We start from the raw sequence: 14,628 nt of genomic DNA on the forward strand, positions 1-14,628 counted from the left end.
TGGAGCTTTTCCCTTGTGGAACGTTTAGTGCTGGTAGCACTATTGTGTGTTACTATAATTGCTACAAGAAGTCTGGTAATGTGCTAGATTAATAAGCTAGTAAAAGTGCAGGAGAGGAAAGAACTAGTAGATCTAGGGCAAAATTTGAAGAGCAGACTTTGACACTGCTCAGAAGCTTACAAACAGCCCTGGATACAGCAAATCTGTATCTGGACTAAACTAGTTACAGGAAAGGCAAGAAACAAGCACAAACGTGGGTTTTTAAACCAGAAAGTTGAAAGAGATGGAAAAACTGCCCAAACGGCCAATAAACTACAATTTCTGGGCCAGACATGACTCCTCTTGTGGTAGATAGGCTACTTAGTGCTTACCACTCCCACTACTAAGCTAGAAGTCCTCCCTCCAACACAGAAAGGCTTGGGGGGGCTCAGAAGCTTGCAAACAGTCCTGGATACAGCAAAATTGTATCTGGACTAGACTAGTTACAGGAAAGGCAGGAAACAAGTTTAATATTTAGAATTTGTTTTTTTTAGTAAAGTGGAAAGGGAGGAAGTAGGAGCTGAAGATAATTCAAGGTTAAGAAACTAAGTGTGTTGGCCTTCTCAAATGATCTCTCTGTATTAGGTAGACTGAGCTAATGACACTAGACTGGGAGGAGTGTCCCAGATAAAATTTACAGTAGGGGCGGGCAACTGCAAAGCCACCAAGTGCAAGGACAACCAACTAGGCCTAGAAGACAAGCCTGAATATAGACAATGCTACTACCTAACACTACTCAGGTAGAAAACACTACAAAAATTTTTTATCACAGCAGAAAAACAGCAGTGAGCCTTTAAATCAAAGTTGTAAACAGATAAAGGCGCAAGAAGACTCTAGAGAGAACTTTTAACTGCAAATAAACCACTCCTTGGCAGGAAATTAGAACAAAAACTAGCTAGAAAAGATGTACAAACAGTGTGACAGTAAATATCTTATTTATCAGGCCCTGTGAGGCAGAAAAGTTTAGTACAACTGCGCAGAATAGTTTATAGCTATAAAATACAGTAAAAAGTATGCAGCAGACAATAAAAGTGCTATAAATATCTATAACCAATGAATAGTAAAAATAAGAAAAAAACAGGATACTTAAAGTTATATATCACACATCAGGATTTTGCTCAGTGCCCTTCCTCCAATTAGCTCCATGTAAAATGGCAGAAACACTCACAAGGTAACCTCTAAAGTAAGAGAAAGTTGAAACTTGAAACAACTTAAAAAAAGCTTGAAAGAACAAATGAGGTGCTTACTCCAAGCCGTAGTCCAGGTAACCCCAAGTAGCCAATGATCATAAATATTACACACTCACTGAAATGCAAAATGGTTTCTGCTAAATTAAGATGGCCTGGAGCATGTGCTGAGACAGACAGCCTCTGCAAACAACCAGCTTGACCCAGAAGACAAACCTGAATATGGACAATGTTGCAGCTACTACCTAACACTACTTAGGCAGAAAACACTACAGAAATGTTTATCAATGCAGAAAAACAGCAGTGAGCCTTTAAATGAAAGTTTTAAACAGATAAAGGAGCAAGAAAACTCTAGAGAATGCTTTTAACTGCATAAAACCAGTTATATAATACACTTCTTGGCAGGACATCAGAACAAAAACTAGCTAGAAAAGATTTACACACAGTATGACAGTAAAAACCTTATTTATCAAGCCCTGTGAGGCAGAAAATTTTAGAACAGTGCAGATTAGTTTATAACAATAAAATACCATAAAACATATGCAGCAGACAAATATCTGTAAGCAATAACTAGTAAAAATAAGCAAAAAAAAAAAAAAAACCCAGGATATTTAAAGTTATATACCACAGATCAGAATTTTGCTCAGTGCCCTTCCTCCAATTAGCTCTGTATAAGATGGCAGAAACACTCACAAGGTAACCTCTTAAGTAACAGAAAGTTGAAACTTGAAACAACTTTAATAAAGCTCAAAACAACCAATGAGGTGCTCACTCCAAGCCTTAGTCCAGGTAACCCCAGTCAGCCAATGACCATAAACATTATACTCTCACTGCAATGCAAAATGGTTTCTGCTAAACTAAGATGGCCTGGAACATGTGCTCAGACACACAGGCTTTGCAAAAAAACAACTAGGCCCAGAAGACATGCCTGAATATGGACAATGCTCCAGCTACTACCTAACACTACTTAGGCAGAAAACAATACAGAAATGTTTATCACAGCAGAAAAACAGCAGTGAGCCTTTAAATGAAAGTTTTAAACAGATAAAGATACAAGGAGACTCTAAAGAATGCTTTTAACTGCAAACAAACCAGTTATATGATACACTCCTTGTCAGGAAATTAGAACAAAAACTAGCTAGAAAAGATTTACAGCGTGACAGTAAAAACCTTATTTATCAGGCCCTGTAAGGCTGAACTTTTTAGTACAACAGTGCAGATTAGTTTATAGCTGTGAAATACAGTAAAAAGTATGCAGCAGACAGTAAAAGTACTATAAATATCTATAAGCAATAACTAGTAAAAATAAGCAAAAAACAGGATACTAAAAGTTATATATCACAAATCAGAATTTTGCTCAGTGCCCTTCCTCTGATTAGCTCTGTGTAAAATGGCAGAAACACTCACAAGGTAACCTCTAAAGTAAGAGAAAGATGAAGCTTGAAACAAATTAAAAAAAGCTTGAAAGAACAAATGAGGTGCTTACTCCAAGCCGTAGTCCAGGTAACCCCAATCAGCCAATGACCATAATATTACACTGTCACTGAAATGCAAAATGGTTTCTGCTAAATTAAGATGGCCTGGAACATATGCTGAGACAGACAGCCTCTGCAAACAACCAACTAGACCCAGAAGACAAGCCTGAATATAGACAATGCTACAGCTACTACCTAACACTACTTAGGCAGAAAACACTACATAAATTTTTATCACAGCAGAAAAACAGCAGTGAGCCTTTAAATGCAGCTGCAGTTACTACCTAACACTACCTAGGCAGAAAAAACTACAGAAATGTTTATCACAGCAGAACAACAGCAGTGAGCCTTTACATGAAAGTTTTAAACAGACAAAGGAGCAAGGAAACTCTAGAAAATGCTTTTAACTGCAAACAAACCAGTTATATGATACACGTCTTGGCAGGAAATCAGAACAAAAACTAGCTAGAAAAGATTTACACACAGTGTGACAGTAAAAAACGTATTTATCAGGCCCTGTGAGGCAGAACATTTTTAGAACAACAGTGCAGATTAGTTTATAGCAATAAAATGCCAAGAAAAGCATGAGCAGACAATACAAATGCTACAAATATCTATAAGCAACAACTAGCAAAAATAAGCAAAAAAAAACAGGACATTTAAAGTTATATATCACAGATCAGAATTTTGCTCAGTGCCCTTCCTCTGATTAGCTCTATGTAAAATGGCAGAAACACTCACAAGGTAACCTCTTAAGTAACAGAAAGTTGAAACTTGAAACAACTTTAAAAAAAGCTCAAAAGAACCAATGAGGTGCTTACTCCAAGCCTTAGTCCAGGTAACCCCAAACAGCCAATGACCATAAACATTACACTCTCACTGAAATGCAATATGGTTTCTGCTAAACTAAGATGGCCTAAAACATGTGCTCTGACACGCAGCCTCTGCAAACAACCAACTAGGCCTAGAAGACAAGTCCAATTGTGGACAATGCTCCAGTTACTACTTAACACTACTTAGGCAGAAAACACTACAGAAATGTTTATCACAGCAGAAAAACAACAGTGAGCCTTTAAATGAAAGTTTTAGACAGATAAAGAAACAAGAAGACTCTAGAGAATGCTTTTAACAGCAAACAAACCAGTTATATGATACACTACTTGGCAGGAAATCAGAACATAAACTACCTAGAAAAGATTTACAAACAGTGTGACAGTAAAAACCTTATTTATCAGACCCTGCGAGCAAAAAAGTTTAGTACAACTGTGCAGATTAGTTTATAGCTATAAAATGTAGTAAAATGTATGCAGCAGAAAATAAAAGTGCTATAAATATCTATAAGCAATCTTCTTCTTCTTCTTTCGGCTTTTTCCCGGTTAGGGGTCGCCACAGCAGATCACCTGTCCGCTCATGATTGGCAGTGGAGTTTTTACAGTGTCAAGTTGCCAGCCCAGTGCCCAACCTACCACAGAAGGCACACACACACACACACACACACACACACACACACACACACACACACACACACACACACACACACACACACACACACACTCAATAACTAGTAAAAATGTGCAAAAACAGGATATTTAAAGTTATATATCTCAGATCAGAGTTTTGTTCAGTGCTCTTCCTCCAATTAGCTCTGTGTAAAATGGCAGAAACACTCACAAGGTGACCTCTTAAGTAACAGAAAGTTGAAACTTGAAATAACTTTAAAAAAAAGCTCGAAAGAACCAATGAGGTGCTTACTCCGGGTCTATATCATATGAGCGAATCGCACAAATTGTGAACGCACATAATATTGAATGTACTGGACCTCAAAGTGCTTTTTTGAGATTGTGGTACAGTGAAGAATGGGATATTTGCCCTTTCCTCCCTGTAATGTGATCTTGGAGTTGGAATATATATTTAGCGAGGGGTGTGGGGGTACAACCCCCACTATAGTAAGTTCGAGGTCTGGTACATTTGATATTATGAGCGTTCGGAATTTGTGTGATTCACTCATATGATATAGACCCGCTTACTCTAAGCTTTAATCCAGGTATCCCCAATCAGCCAATGACCATAAACATTACACTCTCACTGAAATGCAAAGTGGTTTCTGCTAAACTCAGATGGCCTGGAACATGTGCTCAAACACACAGCCTCTGCAAACAACCATGCCTAGAAGACAAGCCTGAATATGGACAATGCTGCAGCTATTACCTAACACTACTTAGGCAGAAAACGCTATAGAAATGTTTATCACAGCAGAAAAACAGCAGTGAGCCTTTAAATGAAAGTTTTAAACAGATAAAGGAGCAAGGAGACTCTAGAGAATGCTTTTAACTGCAAACAAACCAGTTATATGATACACTCCTTGGCAGGAAATCAGAACAAAAACTAGCTGGAAAAGATTTACAAACAGTGTGATAGTAAAAACTATATTTATCAGGCCCTGTGCGGCAGAAATTTTAGTACAACCGTGCAGCTTAGTTTATAGCTATAAAATACAGTAAAAATTATGCAGCAGGCAATAAAAGTGCTACAAATATCTATAAGCAATAACTAGAAAAATAAGCTAAAAACAGGATACTTAAAGTTATATATCACAGATCAGATTTTTTTCCCAGTGCCCTTCCCCCGATTAGCTCTGTTGTAAAATGGCAGAAACACGCATAGGTAACCTGTTAAATAACAGAAAGTTGAAACTTGAAACAACTTTCAAAAAAGCTCGAAAAAAACAATGAGTTGCTAACTCAAAGCCGTAGTCCAGGTAACCCAAATCAGCCAATGACCATAAACCTTACACTCTCACTGAAATGCAAAATGGTTTCTGATAAACTAAGATGGCCTGGAACATGTGCTCAGAGTGACACACACCCTCTGCAAACAACCAACTAGGCCCAGAAGCATGCCTGAATATGGACAATGCTCCAGCTACTACCTAATACTACTTAGGCAGAAAACACTACAGAAATGTTTATCACAGCAGAAAAACAGCAGTCAGCCTTTAAATGAAAGTTTTAAACAGATAAAGGATCAAGGAGACTCTAGAGAATGCTTTAACTGCAAACAAACCTGTTATATGATACACTCCTTGGCAGGAAATCAGAACAAAAACTAACTTGAAAAGATTTACAAACAGTGTGACAGTAAAAACCTTATTTATCAGGCCCTGTGAGGCAGAAAATTTTAGTACAACAGTGCAGATTCGTTTATAGCTATAAAATACCGTAAAAAGTATGCAGCAGACAATAAAAGTACTATAAATATCTATAAGCAATAAATAATAAAAATAAGCAAAAAACAGGATACTTAAAGTTATATATCACATATCATAATTTTGCTCAGTGCCCTTCCTCTCATTAGCTCTGTGTAAAATGGCAGAAACACTCGCAATGTAACCTCTTAAGTAACAGAAAGTTGAAATTTGAAACAACTTTAAAAAAAAAGCTTGAAAGAACCAATGAGGTGCTTACTCCAAGCCGTAGTCCAGGTAACCCTAATCAGCCAATGACCATAAACATTGCACTCTCTCTGAAATGCAAAATGGTATCTGCTAAACTAAGATGGCCTGGAACATGTGCTGAGACAGACAGCCTCTGCAAACAACCAACTTGGCCCAGAAGACAAGCCTGAATATGGACAATGCTCCAGCTACTACCCAACACTACTTAGGCAGAAAACACTACAGAAATGTTTATCAGAGCAGAAAAACAGCAGTGAGCCTTTAAATGAAAGTTTTAAACAGATAAAGGAGCAAGGAGACTCTAGAGAATGATTTTAACAGCAAACAAACCAGTTATATGATGCACTCCTTGGCAGGAAATCAGAACAAAAACTAGCTAGAAAAGATTTACAAACAGTGTGACAGTAAAAACTTTATTTATCAAACCCTGTGTGGCAGAAAATTTTACTACAACCGTGCAGATTAGTTTATAGCTTTAAAATACAATAAAATGTATGCAGCAGACAAGAAAAGTGTTATAAATATCTAAAAGCAATAACTAGTAAAAATAAGCAAAAAACAGGATACTTAAAGTTATATATCACAGATCAGAGTTTTGCTCAGTGCCCTTTCTCCAATTAGCTCTGTGTAAAATGGCAGAAACACTCACAAGGTAACCTGTTAAGTAACTGAAAGATGAAACTTGAAACAACTTAAAAAAAAGCTCGAAAGAACCAGTGTAAAGGCTCCAGTAGGCAGCCTGAGGTGATATTGGGCAAAGGGTGTGTTAACAGCACATTACCAACTTGTGTTTTATCCATATTCTGTATATAATGTCATTTATTTGCATTTATTCCCTCAGGACATCCATTATATTCACTTTTGTATAGAATACATGCATATATTGTATTTTGTCAAGTCACTATATATTGTCATGTAACTACTGTGTAATTATAGTGTTTCCCCAGGCTGAGACTGAAATGGGTCCAATAGGATCAGTGCTCTACCCTGGTTAACAAATTCAAAACAAAACAAAATAAAATAAAAATATGTTCAGATAATAGTGGAGATTTTTAATCATTCCAATAGAAGGCTTCACTGCCAAAGTGCTATGGATAAATAAAGTGTTTTCCTCATCCAGAAGTGTGTTCTTGGGCTTATCTTTACTTCATTGAAGTTGAATGTTTAACAGTCTGGTATAAGTCTCTCCTGCTGTATGCAATAGCACTTAACAGTTTATGTTATTGAAACTCTGTGTCCCATCAGTAATGCCACTGGATACTTAAAATCGGCATAAGGGACTTATGTTAATTTTCTCTATGAAACACAAATTTATGAATTTTATCCAGAGCACATAATTAAAAAAAAAACATGAAATGCATTCTAAGGAAATTATCAAAAAAGTGGCACTTAAATTAAAAAAAATACATATTTTCATGAAGCAGTAGATCATGAAATTAGTTTGTATATCCATAGGTCATTTCAGTTGGGTCTATATTACAAAGTCGAAAGGTAAAAAGAGCGAACCCTATTTTATCGAACACTAAAACCCGAAAGCACTAAATATCGAACACATGGAACAGTGACTTTGCTCCGCAAAAAACAAAAAAACCCCAAATCCTAATCCAAAATAAAGTGGGGGGCTTTGCCTTCCACACGCACCCTACTTAAATATACCAACTCCGAGATCGCACCACACTGGAGTTAATGGCAAAGTCCCAAAAACGGACCAGTGCTTTATTTCTCTGGGAAAAAAATTGCTGTTCCGTGTGTTCTATATTTAGTGCTTTCGGGTTTTAGTGTTTGATGAAAGCGTTTGCTCTTTTTACCTTTTGACTTTGTAATATAGACCCATTTTAGTCAGCTTGTGGTTTATACAGATAGAAAAGCAAGGTGGCAATGAAACATAATATGAGTACATAAAACAAGTGTGCTATGCATGTGGAGAGAGACATTTCTTTCATACTCCTCTGTGGACTCATTTTATGTACTTATCTGCTGCTTAGTATGTTTGCTTCCTTATAATTTCTAAGGGTTGCTTAGAACAGCAGCATTTATTGCTTGAATCAGAACATAGGTTAAATGAATTATGAATTAAAACAAGATTGTATATAATACTAAATTACAAATAATTAAGGAATGCCAAAACAACCACCTTGAAAAGATAGAATAGTTACATGTTAAGCAAGAAAAAATATAAAGACTATTGCATGCAGAAAAGATATTTGTTATTATACACAAGAGGAGAAAACATACTTGATCTCATCATCACGAACATGGGATCAAAATGTTCAACACCGGAAGTATACCCCTCACTGGTGAGATCAGATCATAAACTAATCTCGCTGGAGGTCCTCATCCCGCCCCCACCTGAAACAAAAAAGACCACAGTGAAAAACTTCTCAAAAGCCGACTTCACACTTCTAAAAACTAGTGTGGTCTCCTTTAAGGCCCCTGAGCCAGTGGTAAACATTACTCAAACCGCTGAATCACTTACAAATGCCTTCTACCAGCACCTACAGGACTGCATGGATCAGGCAATCCCAAACAAAACTAAGACTCTCTGTACCAAAGGCAAGCGTCCAGTCTGGTGGACCCCAGCCATAAACAAGCTTTACAACAAAAGGAGGAAGCTACTACAAGATAGAGCAAAATCCTTGAAGGGTAAGACACCTTTGATCATCATAAGTAAAAAACTAAGAGCCCTCATAAAATCATCCAAGGCAAATTTTGAGAGAAAAATCGCCAAGGACTCAAAAGACAATCATAAGGCCTTCTTTAGCTATGTTAGAAACCTAGGAGGAAACTCCCAGATATGCTCAGAATTAGTTCAAAATGATGTGAAAATTACTGAACCTACACACATTGCCAACATACTGGCTGACAGGTTCAGTGCAAACTTCTCCCCCCCCCCAAAAGGAGAGATATCTATACCAGAGGATTGTAGCCCCCAAACATCTCCAACGCCCAGGTGAGAACTGCTCTCACTAAGGCAAAACACAGCATCCATGGGACGGATGGTGTCCCCGGCTGTGTGCTTCATGAACTCAACGAGGAATTAAACCCACAGTTAGGACAGCTGTTCAATCTTAGCCTCACCTCAGGATACATTACCCAAGGAGTGGCGCCGGCGACTGTGGTCCCACTTCATAAGGCGGTGCCTCCACCGACCCTGGAAATTACCGCCCCATTAGCTTGACAAGCCTTATCTGCAAAGCCATGGAGAGGATCATAATGGAACTCATAAATAAAGACATAGGGAACTTGCAGACTTTGGATCCAACCCAGTTTGGCTTTGTCAAAGGCAGATCCTGCCTCTTAAACTTGGTTGACTTTTTCGAGACAGTCACCAAGGCCATTGATGAGGAAAGGCAGTCCATACAGCCTACCTCGACCTGGCAAAGGCCTTCGACACAATACCCCACTCAGATATCATCGAAAAACTCATCAGCTTGAAAGTAAATCCATACATCACAAGATGGGTTGCAAACTGGCTAAGTGACAGAACCCACAGGGTCAGAGTTGTTGGAGCCATGTCAGACTCAAAGCCTGTCACAAGTGGTGTCCCACAGGGCTCAGTCCTGGGTCCACTCTTGTTCGGCATCTACTTTTCTGAAGTACAAGCAAACACAGGAGGGTTATGGCTGACAAAGTTTGCAGATGACTGCAAACTGGGAGCCATAGTCGAAAACACATCTGACACAGATATCCTTCAGAAGGGCCTCACAGAAACGGATAACTGGTGCCAGAGCCACGGCCTAAAGTTAAACGCCAAGAAATGCATAGTCATACCCTTCGGGAAAAACAAGGTTACCCCTAGCTACCATATAGGTGGCAATCCACTGAGCACAGAAGAAGTCATCAGGGATCTGGGGACCCAGGTTGACAGTAGCCGTTCGTTTGACACTCATGTTGCTAAAGTAGTTAGGAAAACCTTCTATATTGCCCACCTGATCATGAAGGGATTCACATCCAGATCAAGGGAGGTCATCGTGCCCCTGTACTCATCACTCATTAGACCTATGATTGAGTACAATGCCCGTTCAGAATGTATCTGACCCGACACCTGCTGCAGCTTGAAAGGTCCCAAAAGTTCCTCACCAAAAGGAGAAAGGTCTCAAAAATATGTCTTATGCTGCCCGACTGAAAGAACTCCAGCTCTATTCAGTCTCATACCGCTTGCTCAGAGGTGACCTGTGCCTGACATATAAGGCCATGTCAAACCCAGATTTGATGAATATGCTTCACCTCAAAAAATCTAGATCCCTCAGAACCACAAGGGCGGGAGACTTAAACCTTGACAAAGCTATAAATAGAACGTGCTGGAGGGACAGATTCATCACCCAGAGACTCCCTATGCTGTGGAACAAAATCCCGGTACATGTGAGGCAGAGCACCTCGCTGGCCTTGTTCAAGAGGAATCTTGACCAATGGATGGGAGATCGCAGATATACCCCAGGGATTACTTCAGTGTCACTGCTTGACAGAGGCACAGAAAAATAATAGGCATAGTTTTTACTCAAACTAAAGGGGTGGTGAAAGACACATTACTATGGGCTAGGCTTATAAATGCCCTTGGGCAGATAGCCTAGTATGAACCTATGAACCTATGAACCTATACATTGATGACCCTATTATGACAGCTCATGTACACTGTTTATCACATTTAGGATTATGATGTGTTTGAAACAGGGATGTTAAGAAATTCACAAGGTGAATCTTGGCATCCATGTTGAGAACACATAATAAGGGGTTATGATTGGTGAGATGATCATAATTATTTGTAGTGCATGGAGCTTTATCTGCTCCATGTACTACTACTAGTTAAAGGGGGATAAATTGCTAAGTGTTTTTCCAGCTTTCAAAGCCATAAAAACCTAGCGAGCACTGTCAGAGAGGCAGTGTAAAGCAGTCCGTTACATTTACATTTACCTCCATATCTCTCAACTCTCAAGTTTTTTGCAGGACATCCACATTACTGCTTCATATTTTTGTCTGTTGCTCATAAAATATGTGATTTTCGGACAAACCACTGAGGCCTGAAATAACTAAATAATGACTGACATACATTTTAAATTTTAGTGTTCAGATTCTTCAGATTATGCAGGTGAGCACATATCTTGTTATTCTAGCAACATTTAAGTTTTTTTTTTTTTAATAGGAAGTTAAGGGCATGTTCAGTGAACAGACAAAAGGCAGAAACAAATATTTTGTTCTATCGCTGTCATTTGCTGGTCATTACAGGCAGATTTTGCTGCCTAGTGTACGACTCGACCTTAACAACTTTCACATGGTCGCTTAACATTTGTTAAGGGCAGGCCATGCACCATTCTGGCGCTGAACTGGTTTGTCTTTTTCCAAATATCAGAGCATAATCAGCATGCTCCGTATACTACAAAATAATTATAAAATTATATGAATCAGGAGGAAAGGCTAACAGGCTCAGGACTGTAGCTGAGCATTAAAGGTTACTGAATTGCACCAATGAGCCATGGAATTTAGCTATAATTCTGGGAATCTAACACTACTTCATGAACCTGTATTAATTATTAAAAAAACTGCTTTTAACCCAGGCTGAAGACTGTTCACAATTATCCTTAACTGCAGCTCTTGGGTAGCACGACTCCAGCAATGTGAAGGGCAAGAAAAGAAAATGTACACTTATTTATTTTAGCAAAACAAAATCACAAAATAAATAAATTACAGAAAAAAAATATGAACTGCTATACATAAAACAAAGGCAGGCAGCTGCAAAAGCTTCAAACAGCAAATGTGCCTTCCCCCAAGCCACCTGGTATGGAATATCTCTCCCTCCCCCATCACTCACCTAGATCAGATAGCAGGACAGCAGCACTGACATTCTACAATGTTTGACCCTGCCCCTCCCCTACCACTGCAAAACTACTGTTCAGTATACTTACTTGACTGAAAAATTAAAGTAGCAACCAAACAGCTCAAAACAAGTGAATTACTTCCACCTCAGTCAGAAAGGAGCAGAGCTGCACTACCAGAGAAATGATACTGAGTAACATAATCATTTTCTACTTGTGAATTAGTTTTGTTCTGCAGTCTCTTCTTCCAGTGCCCTTTTTAGGACAAACAGTTTGCAGTAACACTACTACTATACTAGTAAGTGCCCATGAATCGGATTCAGTGCACCATTCAAGGCTGTTGCATGCTAGGTGAACATCTATGGCAGCAACAGCTGCACAGAAATAATCCTGTCAAAAGTCACCAGCAAGCAGCATTCTATAATTCTGGATTTGAAACTAACGTCCTTTCTGAGCATTTGAGGTACCTGTGGAGATCACTGCAGAGACAGTAAAGTCCTTAGTCACTACCAGCATGGTTTGTAACACCTATTAACTGCAACTATTGTGAAATCCCTGGGGCTGGGAAGCACGAACTGTTATAGCTGGGTATTCAGGATGCACAAAAGAAAGAGACCATCACAAACTGCACATTGTCAGCTTCACCCAAATTTATTTTAGACTTTGCAGCAAATGCAGGATGCAGCTCACATGATATACTATCAGAACCTTCCTTTCCTTCTGACATGACTATATCATGGTCTACAAGGCAGCACAGTAGATGTGTATGAAAAAAGATTCTTGTTAAAGCAAAAGGATCAAAGTTCTAGATGTTGTGGGGCTTTAATTTTCTGGACATATGACTCACCAACATGGCGGTCACTGTACTTCCCCATGCGTGATGCCCATCCTGGTTAGGTCAGACCATAAATCAGTCTTGTTTGAAGTAACTACTGGAACTGATACCCTCACAGGAACAAAAATTTTAAAAAACTTCACCAAAGCTAACTACGGCGTACTAAGTGATTGTATAAAAAGCTTCATACCACCCACAATCACACACACCAATGATCACAATGCAGTAGTGCCTGCAAATACCCTATGCAAACATTTAAGTGACTGCATAAACTCTGCTGTACCTGACCGGATCAAAACTAGGTCTTGCCATAAAAACAAGCCACCATGGTGGACTTCAAGTATAAACACATTATATAACAACAGAAAGAAACTGTTGTCCAAAAGCAAGAAGGATATCACTCTGCAGAGGAAGAGTTCCCTCCTAAGCAGGAAAATCAGAAATTTTGTAAAGTCTTCTAAAGCAAATCACGAAACTAAAATCACATCCCTAGCTAAGAAAAATCATAAAGCATTCTTTAACTATGTCTGCATTCTTTAACTATGTCCGAAGTCTAAAACGGAATGTCCAGCTATGTGCCGAGTTGATTGTAGATGGGATCACTCATATTATCACCAACCTGCTAGCTGACAGATTCAGTGCAAACTTCACTCCCCTATCCCCAACTACCATAGCCCAAAGTGTACCTGACATCAGCTCTCTGCCTAGTATCTTTAGAGAACAAATCATCTCTGCACTCGCCAAGGCCAAAATCAGGGCCCCAGTGGGACCGGATAATATCCCAGGTTGTTTACTAAACAATCTAAAACAAGACATAGTGGGCCCACTTGGCGTTCTCTTTATTCATAGCTTGAGAACTGGCTATTTTCGTGCAGAATGGAGAACAGCAACAGTAATCACCCTGCACAAAGGGGGCGGGTCATCAACTGACCCTGGGACCAGCCTCATCTGCAATACCATGGAAAGAATTATTTATTTATTTGACATTTGTTAACTGGGATAGTCCATCTGAGCAAAAGCCCTTTTTTCAGTGGAAGCCTGGGGAGAAAAGCTCCTTAGTACAAGTAAACAAGAAAATTTACAAAACTGAAGATGAATACAGTGAAAAATTTACAATAAAACAATTAAGCAAATGTAGAAAAGCTCCACAGTACAATATAGTGAGAGGCATTATAACATTGAAGAAAAAGCATAGCAAAGAAATATACAATAAAACATTTGAATGAATTTACATAACACAGTGGGTTGTCTTCAGAGGGTAACTGTACAATACAGAGCAGTTAAGTTTGTTATGGTAGCAGGGAAGGGAGGAAGAGAGGGGATAGTGAAAAAAGGGTGGGTTCATGTGGGATGATTACAGAGGCAAATCCATGTGCTATTAAGGTACCTTTTGAGAGTTTTTTGAATTTGTAGATGTAGGAAATGTAAGGTTCATGGGGAGCTTGTTCCATGCAAGAGCAGGGAAGTAGCTGTAGAGATTCCGTCCAATAGATTTTTTAGGTTTGTGAATTCGTAACAGACATTGGTCAGAGCCTCTGAGGGATCGAGGTGGCTTATAGAGGGAGACAAGTGAGGAAATGCTAGGGCAGAAGGAGGGCTTATTCAAAATAGTATGGATAATGAGAAGTTGGGTAAATAAGAGTTGGTTAGGAAACTCTAGCCAGCTGAGTGTCAGGAGAGCGTGACAGTGGTGTGCTCTATCACATCATGAATTATCATGGACCATATCAACAAGGACATAGGTGTAAATGAGAGGGAGGGTAGAGGAACGGTGAGGATGCAGGGAGTAGAGTTGGTAAAGGTGGACGAGTTTAAGTACTTGGGATCA

This window comes from Protopterus annectens, chromosome 7.part0 (genome assembly GCF_019279795.1).
Source record: "Protopterus annectens isolate FY-2018-M chromosome 7.part0, PAN1.0, whole genome shotgun sequence".
Lineage (NCBI taxonomy): Eukaryota > Metazoa > Chordata > Ceratodontiformes > Protopteridae > Protopterus > Protopterus annectens.